Below are 14541 nucleotides of genomic sequence, written 5' to 3'. Positions count from 1 at the left end.
CACACACACACACACCCTCACCATCACCACCATCACACCAACAACAAAAAAGAATAAGGAAAAGGGACAAATATCACATAATCTTAATCAATTATAATCACAGGAGGAAACCCTGACCTAATTAAGCAAAATCTGAATTGTGTGGCTGTAAGTGTTAAATGTATCAACAGAAGGAAGAAGGACCTTGAAAAAGAGAAGTAAAAAAGCAAGAAGTGGTCAGTGTATCTCATGTATCATCCAAGGGGAAGTACCTTGAATCTTGAGCTTGGAAATTCCATTTTTCTAGGCAGATAATAAAGGTAATAGCTTCCACCCATATAGTTCCTACCCTGTGCCAGGCAAAATTCTAAGTGATATGCATTTACTAACCCATTTACTATGCATAGCAGCCCATACGTAAGTACTGCTCTTCTCCCCGTTTTCAGAAAAGGAAAACTGAGGCACAAAAGATTTATTTATTTCACTGGCTCAAAACCAAGAGTAGAGCTGGACTTGAATCTAGATAACCTGTCCCCAGGATCAGTTCTCCAATATTAGAAGAGTAAAACTGGAAAAGACTGCTTCCCTTTCTATTTAGGAAGCAAGAAGAGAAAAGTAGCATTTGTTGGGCAACTGCTAATTTCTTAAGATCATGCCTGGAGTTTTATATACATTACCTTGGAAACAACCACGTGAATCAAACCATCTGCTCCCTATTTTATAGAGGTATAAACTAAGCCTCAGAGAGGTCCCTGGAGAATCAAGTACTTTCTCGGGATTACCAAGAACTTGTCAAAATCAAAGCCAGTATTGGTTTCCTTTCATTCATCTTGAAACTAAGCAACAAACACATTTAGAATATATTAAACGGACCCTGGCAAGAACAGACTTTGGCTCATCTGTTTTTCTATTATGGACCAGTTGATAAAACACACACACACACACACACACACACACACACACACACACACGAGAACAACAAAAACAGGAAGTTTTAGTTCGGCTGTCTCCTGAATTGGTCAAATTTTGTCGAGCATGGCTTAATTTAGTAGATTCCATTCTACTGACTATGTGTTGTGTTTAATGAAAAAGATGTCTCAGAATCTGCAGAATTGAGCACATTTTAAATCACTCCAATTGTTTGGTTAACAGCACAAAAACTTGTTTAGGTGTAGGAAAGAGATATAATCAAAGTTACAATAGAAGTCAAAGCTGGAGCCAGGATTAGCATCCCATGAATCTCTTCAAGTATATCCAGCGACATTTCTTTTAAGCAAATTTACATTTTCTTTTATTTAAAAAAAAATTTAACGTTTATTTATTTTTGAGACAGAGAGAGAAAGAGCATCAACGGGGGAGGGTCAGAGAGAGAGAGGGAGACACAGAATCTGAAACAGGCTCCAGGCTCTGAGCTGTCAGCACAGAGCCCGACACGGGCCTTGAACTCACGAACCTCAAGATCATGACCTGAGCCCAAGTCGGATGCTTAACCGACTGAGCCACCCAGGCGCCCCTACATTTTCTTTTAGGATAAAAGTAGTGGATCTTCTAGAAGGGTCTATGGAAAATAAAGATAAAACTTGCAAGACTCTAAAACTCACTATCCTATGGTGATCATGTTAATATCTGAGGCAGAGATAGTATTTTATGATGCATTCATTTTAGGTAATATTTAGATCACACCACTATATATACATTTCTGGATCTTTTTCAGTTAATATTTTATTCAGAATATTGTCCTATGTTATTAAATATTTTTTTAAATTTAAAGACTGCACAATATTTATAGCATAGATATACCATAGGATATCTTCCACTGTTGGACCTTTATGTTGTTACCAGCTTGCACTGTAATGAAACAATGTGGATAAAGGTAGCAGGAGCATTGACACATTCCTCTGAAAATTGATAAATAAGGGAAAGAATCAAGATGTCTTTCCAGCATGAACTGTTTCAGAGTAATCAAACTGTTGGAGAGGGAGTTTTTCTGTATAAAAAGTTTCCAGTTAATGCAAGAGGTAGAATTAGAAAAATACCATTTTGTAAATTCTAATGAAATAATGGATCTAGTCAATACTCATTAATAAATGTTATAACTAAAAATTATATAAAAAGTCAATAGGGACTTTGATAAAAGAGGGCTCATCAGAACCTACAAATCTTAGCGTCACTGAAAGTGGGGCAACCAGAAATTATGTGCATGCTGTTATAATATAACAGGAAGTACAAAACACCACACATACAGTATTCTTGCCAAAAAATAAAACTGAAAATGAGCCTGTCTGTAATCAAGCCTCATTCTAAGTACTAGTTTACAGGAAATAAGAAAGAAAAAGAAAAACATTAAATGATACCATGAGGCAGACATCAGCTAAATCTAGAATGTATGACATTCTACAGGACAAATGACCTAGTTTATTTATCAAATAAATAACAGGAGAAAGAGAAAGGGGAAGGAACTGTTATACATTAACTTAAGAGACGTAATATCAACATGTGCAATGTGCAGACCTTTTTGAGATTCTAATGTGAGCAAAGCAATTATTAAAAGACATTCTTTAGTCAATGAAGAAATGTGAACATCAATCTGTTTAATACCTTAGACTTAATAGCGGCCTTTGAACTTTTTAAGGCTTTTATCATACAGAAGTTTTCACAAATAAAATAAGAGGTCTTGCATTCGCTTTTAGCATAGTCCTGGAGACAGAAAGCACACAGAAACAGATGAAATAAGAGTGGAGAAATATTAATAATGTCTGAAGTCAGGTAGTGGCTACATAGAGACTGACTGTCATATTCTCTCTACTTTCATATTAGTGCAAAATTTTCCATATAAAAAGCTTTCCTAAAATACAGAAATAAAAATCTTTGCATATATATAACACATATATATGCACAGACACACACACACATATACACATAAAAATATATATATATAATTTATATATACATTGATATATATATTTCTGTGATATATATATATATACACATTATATGTTTGAATTTTTTACTAAAACCACAGAGTATATTCCCAGAAAGAGAATTATGAGGTCAGAAGGTACAAATTTATTTGAAGTTTTTAAAAAAAAATTTTTAAGTGCTTTTCAGAAGGTTTGTGCCAACTTATAACCCAACCAGTATGTGTCCATCTCATGAGACCATTACCAAAATGGAATATATATTTTGAAGCATTCATTCTATTTTGGTAGAGAAAGGCTATCTTGTTTGAATTGATGCTTTTCTTAGAAAATGAGTTGAAATCTTTTCATTAAAATTAGTCACTTATATGTTGTCTTCACTGATTTTTTCTGGTTATACTTTTTATCTATTTTTTATTGCAGTCTTAGTGATTTTTGTCTTTGATCTGTAAGAACTTTTTATATATTAAAAAGGACTGCCTTTCTTAGTCTGATGTCAAATATTTTCCCATTTGTTGATTGATTTTCATTTTGTTTATTTATGACTATTCAAAAATCAATTTTTATGTACTCAAATCTATAGACATTTGTGCTTTCTTTCATTGTTTTTATGCTTAAAAATTCCTGTTCTCTCCTTAGATGAGGTAAATATTCATGTTCTTATACTTTTTTAAATGACTGTTTGCATTAAAAAAATTTTTTTAATGTTTATTTATTTTTGAGAGAGAGAAAGACAGAGCATGAGCTCTGAGCAGAGAGAGTGGGAGACACAAATAATCTGAAGCAAGCTCCAGGCTCTGAGCTGTCAGCACAGAGCCCGACATGGGGCTCGAACTCATGAACCATGAGATCATGACCTGAGCCGAAGCCAGAGGCTTAACCTACTGAGCCACCCACATGCCCCTTAAATGACTATTTACATTTTAACCCATCTGGATTTCATCTTGGTTTATGGTGTCAACTGGGATCTTTATTATTTTTCAAATAGTAAGGCAATCATTTTTCTTTTTCCTTTTTAAGGTTTAAGATACTTCCTGGCACATAATAAAGTTCTCAATATACTCTTGTATATTTCCGACCTTCTCAATAACAAGGCACCCTCTTACTAGTGAATTTTGTGCCTACACCATGTGATTAGGATTCTGTACCTGGTGAATAGAAATATTTGCAAGTGACATATCCAATAAAGGGTTAGTATCCAAAATATATAAAGAACTGATACATCTCAGCACCAAAAAACCTAAATAACCCAATTTCAAAAGGGGCAGAAGACATGAACAGAAATTTCTCCAAAGAACATCCAGATGGCCAATAGACATGTGAAAAGATGCTCAACATCACTCATTATCAAGGAAATGCAGGCCAAAACCACAATGAGATATCCTATCATACCTAGCAGAATGGCTAATGCCAAAATACATAAGAAACAACAAATGTTGGCAGGGATGTGGAGAAAAAGGAAAACTTGTGCACTGTTGGTGGGAATGCAAACTGGTGCAGCCAGTGTGGAAAACAGTATGGAGGCTCCTCAAAAAATTGAAATTAATCACCATATGATCCAGTAATTCCACCACGGGGTATATACCCAAAGAACATGAAAACATTAATTTGAAAAGATAGTTGCACCCCTGTTTACTGAAGCGTTATTTATAATAGCCAAATTATGGAAGCAACCTAGTGTCCTTTAATAGAGAGGAATAGATAAAGAAGATGTGGTAGATATGTTTAATGGAAGATTACTCAGCCATAAAAAGGAATGAAATCTTGCCATCTGCAACAACATGGATGGAGGGGGAGGGTATAATGCTAAGTGAAACACGTCAGTCAGAGGAAGACAAATGCCGTATGATTTCACCCCTATGCGGAATTTAAGAAACAAAAATAAACAAAGAAAAAAAAGGCACAAGCAAAAAACCCGACTCTTAACTAGGTGGGTGGGGAGATGGGTGAAACAGGTGGAGGAAGAGTACACATACCGTGATGAGCACTGAGTCATGTAGAGAAGTGTTGAATCACTAGATTTTACACCTGAAACTACCATAGCGCCACATGTTAATTATACTGTAATTAGAATTTCAAAAATAAGAATAAAAAATAAAAATTACTCTTTTGAAAAAAGAGATAGGGTTGTTAAACTAGGATAGGAACTGAGAGAAACAAGGAGAGGGCAAGAGATTACTACAGCACGAACAACAGATTCCTATCTATATCATCTATATCACTAGATACAGAATACCAAAAACAGCTATACAAAATGTGTGCTCTAAAACAGCAATGCCCCTAAGTTGGTGTCCACAGATTCAGAATGTGATTTTATTTATTTACTGGCTGTGTGGACAGTACTTGGACAAAGTACTCAACTTCTCTGATACTTCACTGCAAAACCAAGATAATATCTATACTGTGAGGTTCTTACAAGGTTCAAATGTAGGTGAGAGATAGCTGAGAAATTCTTGTAAGACATAAAATGGTGTATTTTTTTATTTTTTAAACAGAAATGTTGTTAATGCCCAGGATACTATAAAATAAACCAACCAATTAATTGGGAAGATGCTAGAAATGTTTGCCATGTCTTTTTCAGTAATTTCTGTTGTAAAGATGTTCACTTTCGGGACAAATGGATATTATGTAACCTGCCAGCTATGCTGAAGGGAGTTAAAAACACACACAAAAGGTCTTGTTTAAGTTCCGGCATCATTAAGAGAACTAAAAATTTTGCAGTTGACTCCAATTCTATTTGGTCAACTTGGCTGAAGTGTATGATAGACTAAAATCTAACTTCATGACTCTGCGTCTTTTGGCCACTACGAACATGGCTTCACCAGCACACTGAGGAACCGAGAATAGAAGAGAAAAAATCCCCACCAGAGCTGTAAACAGATGGAGCAGAAACAGAGTCATCCTTAAAAATACTTCAGCAAGTAAGCATTGTATGAACTCTCTTCTCTATCAGAAGCTGTGATCTGTGCCTTTAAAAAGATGGAACCAGCACTCACCAGTGCAGCTAGGAGGACTGAAACACAGCTGAAAACACACTTGGGGAAGCAGCCAAGCTTCCAGCAGTAATCTCGAGTGCTTGCTTTCTTTCCCTCCTCCTGCTTTAGCAACTTTGCGGCTACCAACGGCTGAGCACCCCGCCGTCCTTCTCCTTCTTGTCAATCCTCAGTTTTCCCCCATGCTGGCTTCTCTTCTCTTCTGCCCATCTGGGTTCTGCCTCCTCACTGGCTTCCCAAACTTCTGCTGTCCTCACTTGGTGTGGCTGGCTTCCTCCCTCTGTCAACCAGCCCCAGCATGGGGAACAGAATGGGGAGCAAACTTTCAATCAATATACTTGATGAGAAGAACTGAATTTCAAGTGAAGAAAGGAAAAAAAAAAATGTGCTACTAAAATGGTAAAAGATGTCAGGCTCAAAATAGAAGAATGCAACCTTAGGGCAACCACAGCCATAAAGTTATACAAAGGCTGAATCCTCATGGAACATAGATTCCCTGACTGCTCACGTTTGCATTTCTCTTAGATCAAAGAAGCCTGAGTGGAAAGAATATATGTTGAAATGAAACAGGTACGAATAACTTCTCAGCCCAGCTTGGGTTCTTTCACTTTTAGTCATGAAATCTCCGGAGGGATTTATTAGTCTTCGCATGAAAGCAATTGAAAGAAGAAAAGAATAGCATAAAGGCTATATCTATATAAGAGTGTGAACTATCCTGGAAATCCATATAAGATCCAATACTTAAATTTAATTCATCCAATGTGTTCCCTGTTGATCTAGATTCATACCTACATGCATAAGATTGAGTTGAATGTAAACAAACTCATCCCTTGCATCCTACTGTAAAACCACCAAGCACAAACCAGAGCCCCAAATTGACTACAGTCCAAACAAAGCCATACCCTTTCTCCTTATACTTAAGTCTTGAAGTTAGAAGCACTTAATTATATTTCTTTCTAATTTCTCAAACTCCTATGAAATGCCTACCATGTGATGATAAGCACAACCAGGCATTTGCCCATACATTTTCTCACTTAAACCACATAAGAAGCATTATTATTTTGAATTCACAGAAGAAAATAAAGCTGAGACAGATCAGGCAGCTGTAATGAGCAGAACTAAAATGTTAGCTCAGGTCCTCTGATTCTAAGATCTTTGCATAGCTTAGCTTTCCTTTCCTAAAATCCTTGCTAAATTTAGTCAGTAACTGGGTATAATGTTTTCTCACCATTAATAATAGCAAACATAGAAAGTATCATGATAGAGTATGCTTTAAAGTGTAAAATTGTTTTCCCTTCTATTTAATATTGGATCGAGGATTTTCAAGTAGAAAAAAAGACCAAAATCCAATCATTCTCATTAACATGTAAAAACAGAGTGAAGGCAAAAACCCAGACTCTAAAGATAAACAGAAATTCCTGAGAACAAACTCTGGCTCTGTGTGTACTTACTATCTCTGTTTCTCTGGGTAAGTCACTTCACCTCTCAGAACCTTGGCTTCCTCATCGACAACATGAAAATATAATTCCTGCAGAGTGGTGAATCAAGGATTAAATCAAATATCACATAATTACAGTAATACATATCCAAAAAATCATCGCTGGTAAAGTATACTTTCGGGCTTTTAGGAGCAAATTAACTGATTTGCAGGAGGAAGATGAATCAAATTAAAAAGGGGCAGCGCTTGGGTGGCTCACTCAGGTGAGTGTGGGACTCTTGATTTCAGCTTAGTCATGATCCCAGCATCATGAGATCGAGCCCCAGGTCAGGCTCCATGCTGAGTGTGGAACCTGCTTAAGATTCTCTCTCTCTCTCTCTCTCTCTCTCTCTCTCTCTCTCTCTCTCTCTTTCCCTCTGTCCCTTCCCTCTGTTCTCTGTCTCTATCTCTCTCTAAAATTAAAAATAATACTAAAAATTAGAAGAAGTAAGGGGTGCCTGGGTGGCTCAGTCTCTTTAAGCTCCCGACTTTGGCCCACGTCACAATCTCATGGTTCCTGAGTTCAAGGCCCTATGCTGACAGCTCAGAGCCTGGAACCTGCTTTGGATTCTGTCTTCCTCCCTCTCTGCCCCTCTCACGCTCATGCTCTGTCTCTCTCTCTCTCAAAACTAAATAAATGCTAAAAAAATTTTATTTAAAAAATCGGAATAAATAAATACATACATTCACATACATAATACTATATTATATATGTGTGTGCATCTGTGTAAATTAGGAGAATATACATGATATTTTTTAATATCATGATAATTGCAGCCTCTGGGATCAAACATGCCGTACAAAGTTGCACCTTTGTCTGCTCGGCCTCCTAAGCCCAGGTCCTTCTCTTCCTTCAGTCTTGCCATGCCCACTTCATGGCTCTCTTCCAATCCAGGTCAAGATTTGACCTCTTCTCCCTTTTCTATCCTAGCTGCTGCCTAACCTTCCCACGCATGCAGCTCAGCTGGGGAGGTGACAAGGGACCAAGTTCCCTCTGCACCCAACAACAGTTAACTGGCACCTACAAGGCATGGAACTAATATGGTTACATTTACAGATTGTTTGGGATTAGTTGTGACATTACAACACCTTGTCCCACTCCAAGCCCCATACACAAAACACCATATGCCACCGTTGTCAACACTTTCATCTTGGTTAATTTATGTTTGACTCTTGCGTTTTCTTCACCCGGCCTTCCAAATGGCCCTTCAGCCTGCCTGCCTATACCCTGAAAGATAGGGAAATAATTTATTCTTAAAGATGCATCATATTTAATATTTTGATAACTCTGAAGAATTCCTTTCTCATACTAGGCCGGAGTCTTCTTTTGGATAATATTAATGTATAGGTCTTCTTCTCTTTAATGATCCTTAAAAAAAAAAATCTTATTTAATCCCTTTTCTATAAAGTCAGCTTTTCTGATGAGTTCCTATATAAGTCAAGCTGTACCACAAGGGCATTATCCTAAGTGAAAGATGCCAATCTCAAAAGATTATATACAGTATGATTCCATTTATATGACATTCTGAAAAAAAAAAAAAAAAAGCAAAACTATAAGGACAGAAACCATATCAATGGTAGCCAGGGGCTGGGATCTGGGGAGAGAGGTTGGCATTAGTATGTGACCACAGGGAGGTGCATGAGGGAATTCTTTTGAAATTGTTCTGCATCCTATTGTGCTGGTATGTTCATGGTTACAATAAGCTATGCATGTATTAGAACTCATAGAACTGTTTACAAAATAAAGGTGAATATTACTATCTGTAATTTAAAAATTTTTTTTAATGTTTATTTATTTTTGAGAGAGAGAGCAGAGCAGGGGAGGGGCAGAGACAGAGGGAGACACAGAATCTGAAGCAGGCTCCAGGCTCCAGGCTGTCAGCACAGAGCTGGATGCGGGGCTCAAACTCACGAACAGTGAGATCATGACCTGAGCTGAAGTTGGATGCTTAATCAACTGAGCCACCCAGGCGCCCCACTATCTGTAAATTTTTAAAAGAATTACGTTTATTGATCTCTTACTGTATGCCAGGTGCTTATCATAATTCTTTCATTTTAATCTTCATAATAACCCCATGAGATAGGTAGCATTATTATCACCCCCTTTCTCCAAGTAAAGAAGCAGAGAGAGAGAGATTGAGAGAGAGAGAGCGGTTAACTAACTTGCCCAAGATCATAAAACTTGATAAAGGCTGAGCTTGGGTTTAACCCAAGTAGTCTGACTCCGGAACTGAATATCTAGTCTGTCCTATGCTGTCTCTGAAAGAAAGTGAAAACGAGCTTCGCTTATTCTCTGTCAATGAAGCCACATGACCTATTTAAGGAGTAGAACATCACACAAAACTGCATCGACACAATTAGCTTGCAATTGGCAATTAGCATGCCACCAAGACAAACATATTTCTGGGCCACAAAAAGTCTTCACTGCTTTTTTAATAACTAATATTTCAACTCTGCATTTTCCCATTTTCTTTGTAATAAAATGTCTTGTTACTATACTAAATAAATTGTAAAATCAACTTTCTAATGCCTATGTACACTGGGAGTAAAATCTTTCCTTAACTGTCCCTTAAGAAATCCTGGTTCCGATGTAAAGAAAATGGAATATATCTGTTGGAAGCTCAAATAAATTGCTTAAAATTTCAAAAATCTCATTCCACTCCTTCTCCCTCCCCACTTCCCCAAAGCTAAATCCTTCCGGATATTTTTTAGAACTAAAACCTCTTAGTAATGAGACAAGCAGATAAATACACCCACGTTGGGTGCCTTGTGGTCATTCTTACACATTCACTTGGGTTTCTCAGTGCCTGCATTCTATATCCCCACAAACTCCAGCCAGATCACTTTGCAAAAATAAAGCCACCACTGCAGAAGTGGAGCGTGGCATGCCTCAAATTCAGTAGCAGCAGCAGCTGCAATGACAAAACAAAGGGAAAGAATTACGATGGCTTTGAAAAACAAGCATTACAAAGGATGTCTTGGTAAGGGCAATCTTGAGATAATCCAGGTTGCTTACTTTGGATGCAAAAAGTTGGTGCCAGAAAATCTGCTTCTGGATTTTTTGGGTTCAAAACTTGCTCCTGTTGGATTTAATCCCTTCAGTGCTATCCCCAAGACAGATGACAAATGCAGTCACGTATGTGTTTGCCCATCTCCAGGCAACGTCTGGAGACCTGAGGTCTCTGTGACATTTCTGCCTGGGACCACCTTCCCTGAAATATTCAAGAGCTCAGCGAAGCTATTTTCAGCCTACCACCATTTCAGCTACCAAACAGCTGAAGCCTAAAGCCCCTTACTATTCAGAGACAGTTCTTCTAATCAATTCTATACCTTATGCAACCTACAATTAAGTTTCATGAAAAGTCACATCAGAAAAGGAACCAAAGAGAGATTTGTGGACTCTAGCTGGTTGTTGGAGTCCAACTGTCCTGGCCCCATTCATCATTCTATCATTTGCCATCAGTGTAACACAAGATACATTATGGAATTCTCTGGTGACCTTTCTTCCATAAAAGTGCTTTAGCCATATTTATGTTTCAGGGCTCCCTTAGAATAAAATAAGATGATGCTGACCTAAAAAAGTTCTTGCCACGTACCAGGCTCTCTGTAAGGGATCATTATAATTACAATCAAGGAAAGAAATCCCACGGATGGAACAGTGTTCATCTATGGCCATTTGCAGCTTTATTTCACAATATTTCCTTAGGCAAATTTGCCTACTCCCTTCCTCGATATCAAGTTTGATCTTGTTACAAACTCCTGGGTTTTTCAGTGTTAATTATTAGTTACCAGCACATCTCTCATGGAATACAATGGCTTTTGGTTTATGAAATCAGGCTTGCTAGAGAAATATTTAAGGGATCTGAAATGTCTTTGCAACCTGATGCAGCTAGCAGGGAGATTGCACAATTGTAATTCACAGGCGCAAGCACACACGCCCACACACCCAGGAAATGTGGGGGTTCTTGTGGAAATCAGTAGCTTATCTATTATGTGCACTCCGGAGCTATAAACAAGACCATGTGAGGACTCAGCTAGAATGCTTCCTCTGAGTCAGTATTAAACAAACTTCCGAACTGTTAGGAAGGAAATAAAGCCACCGTACCCCAAAAGACACCCAAGACAGAGAGCCAGGGATCATGGGAGTTGCATTTAATATTCTGCCACAGACAGATACAATCATTCACGTAAGTTTTTAATGAAAACAAAATGTTGCTTAATAAACAAAAGCTAGCATGAATTAGAATAAATTATAAGATCCACGTGGAGTGCCCTATCAGAAATTTGCACGACCTATGTGGAGTGGCAGGATTTTTTAAAAGCTTTGATGTTCTATTCCATGAGAATGCTAACACAACTTTCTATTTGACGATAATAATATTGGTCTCTAATACAGTGTGTTGGCTCAGAATGAATCAGAGACGAAGATCTCATCAGTGGTGGGGGGAAAAAAAAAAAAACAACACCAGAAAATCATAGATTCTCATAGACCGCGTAGCATGATGCAGTGGAAAAGACACAGGCTTTGAAATCAGGAGTGTTCCAACTCTGTTTTCTAGTGTTGTGATCTTGGGCAAGTTACATTTCCTTACGGAGATTCCATTTTCTCACCTGTAAGATCATGACATTGATGAATCTCTTGTTAAGAACAAAGCGGATATTCGATGAGTATGCATTTTGACAAATACAAACAGCTATACGATTACGAAACATTACAATTCACTGCTTTATCCTACAAATGTCCTCATATCAACTAAAACAGAGTTATAAATCAAGTTCAGAACACCCTGGAATTGTTGCTTGAGGTAAATAATGAATTCTAAAGATTACATCCCTTTTGGGCCTTACAACATTTTGGGGTTTAGAAAGGAAAAAAGGTGGAAATCACCTATAATTGGAAATCTGAACTTATAGCTGAATCCAGAGACTCCGGCTCTTACTTATATACAATTTTATTTCTGAGTTTTAGAAGACTGAATACAGAAATCATCAATCATAAAATAAGAGGAAATAGTTAAAGCTCTTTAATCCTTACCAATGTCCACAAAATAGGACGTTTTATTAAGTGTTGTCTGGGTGCTCAGACAGTAAAGGACATTACCATTTCCGGCAACCCAAAGCTTGACCTCACACTTGGACTTCTGAAGGTAAACTTCCTGAGAGGAAATTAAATACAGAGAACCTCTTCCAGTTTGAGTTACCAAAAACACTGTAAGAAACATTTAGACTAAATTAATTTCTTAAATTTTGCCCTCAAAATATTAAGTCCAACTGAAAAGTCTGAGTTTTTTAATTTAGAATAGGAAGTGAAATCAAAATCAAAGATGTCCAAAATGTCCGTTTCTTCTTGCCTATGTCCTTATAAAAATATGCCCTAAAGTAAGATGAGCGTTCTTCCTTCTTTCCCTATAATATTTTTACTTAAACCTAATCTCCAAGCCTTAAAAATGAAAACATTTGACCAAAAGGAAAAGAAAGAAGAACTCTAACATTCATAATTTACGTACGTGACTTATGTAAATCACATCAAATATGAAACTTATCCACCCTATTTTCATTACTCAAGAGACCCCGGGTCATTCAGGCTTGCTTTCTTCTCTAAGGTATGGTGCACCTTCTGGGTTCAATGGACACTTTGAAAGGTCAAACAGAGTCCATCCTTCAGGCAGATGAAACACTGTTCTATTTTTAAAAGACCTCTAGAGAAGGAAATTCCACAAGCTTCCCCAGCTACACATTCCAGTGTCTATCAAATCGCACCGTCTGAAAATTTTTCCTTTTCTCTTATCTAAATCCCTCATTCTGTAATTTAAGCCTGTTGCCTCCTGTCTGGTCCCTGATGGAGATAGTCATCATCCTTCATAGATCAGCCTTCTCACACGAGGCTCTTTTCAAATTCTGCAAGCCAGAAACCACTTTATTTCCAACTGTCTTTGTCACAGCTCTTAAGTGATCGCTGTTACTCACCTGTTATTTTCTGCCAAGTTTTCTTCCTTCAACCCTGTATTCAATTCATTTGTCCCTTAAAAATAATACTTTTAAAAAGCAAAGGAAATGAAAATTATCTGGTAACTTTATTACACTAAGTGACCTATTTTTGATTTTCTTTGTTCTTGCCCTCCTCCATACACATTCACACATCATCGTAACTGCACTGTGTACTGAATTTCGTCAAAGTTTTAAAATCTCTCCTTTAGTTTCACAACCCAAAGCATGTGGAGGGTGAGCTAGTTTATTGTCATAACTTTAACAAAGCTGGTACAAAGTTCATGAAGAATTTCCTCCTTCATTCAATAAAATTAAATGATGGATTACATAGTGCTGCAGCACCGTTACGTTCTAAGGACTCAAAACATTTAGCATTGTCCTTGCCCACACACCGGTCCTAACAGGACACACAACCAACTAATTAGAATGCAAAAGTTCCTGTGTAAATGATTCCTGCATCTACCTATACTGTGCAAACTTCGGTCGATTGGGAGCAGGACCTCAGAAGAGGGCTGACCCTGCAGAAGCCAGGAGTGGAAAGTCAGATATTTGAGAGGGACTCCTACCATCTACTGGGAGATCAGATCATCTAAGGACAGAATTCTCAGTGATACCCAGAATTCATACTTCCCTGCCTTCAAATTGGTAGTTTTCTCTTTCAGGAATGTTCCTCCTCTCCTGGCCCATGTATCTCTTCCAGATAATTCATTGTTCAAGACTCAGATCTAGGAATACTTGACTCAAGAAGCTGTACCTAATACCCTAGACTGAGTTGGCTTTTCCTCTTCAGGGCTTCCACAGCATCTTCTGCATGTAGGAGCAGAGATTTCTTGGGTGGGGACTATGTCTGATCCATCTTTTAACCGCTCATGCTCACATAGCTTCTGCCATCTGAGTGGCTTACTGAATGAGTGAAATAAATATAAAGAGGTATTTAGTAGACAATGAAGTCACTTCAAATTGGGTAGATAAGAACAGCTTTCATAGAGGAGTTGACACTTGTGTTAGATCCTGAAGGACGGTAAGGATTGGGGCATGCAAATTTAGGACAAATGCTTTTCTAAAGAATTGTGGGAACAAAGGAGCATAGCAAAATAGAATGTTTGGAGAACAGTTCAGTGCTCCCTTCAGCAGCACGTATACTAAAATTGGAGAACAGTTCAGTTTGGCCGGAATGTAGGGTCTA

General features: G+C 37.7%; 1 long non-coding RNA gene across 1 annotated transcript in view; it reads right to left on the bottom strand.

Annotated features, from left to right (window-relative positions):
- Positions 1-11504: 11504 nt before the first annotated feature.
- The window catches only part of LOC116738437, a 123203-nt gene continuing 120166 nt past the window's right edge, over positions 11505-14541 (bottom strand). The window contains exons 13-14 of the long non-coding RNA XR_004344382.1: positions 12403-14258; positions 11505-11978 (exon numbers count right to left, since the gene is read on the bottom strand). This is a non-coding gene — a long non-coding RNA (uncharacterized LOC116738437). The remainder of the gene's footprint in view (positions 11979-12402; positions 14259-14541) is intronic.

Source organism: Lynx canadensis, chromosome D4 (assembly GCF_007474595.2).
Source record: "Lynx canadensis isolate LIC74 chromosome D4, mLynCan4.pri.v2, whole genome shotgun sequence".
Taxonomy (NCBI): Eukaryota; Metazoa; Chordata; class Mammalia; order Carnivora; family Felidae; genus Lynx; species Lynx canadensis.
The sequence above is the reverse complement of the archived record's forward strand: the minus strand, read 5'-3'. Positions and strand labels throughout refer to the sequence as shown.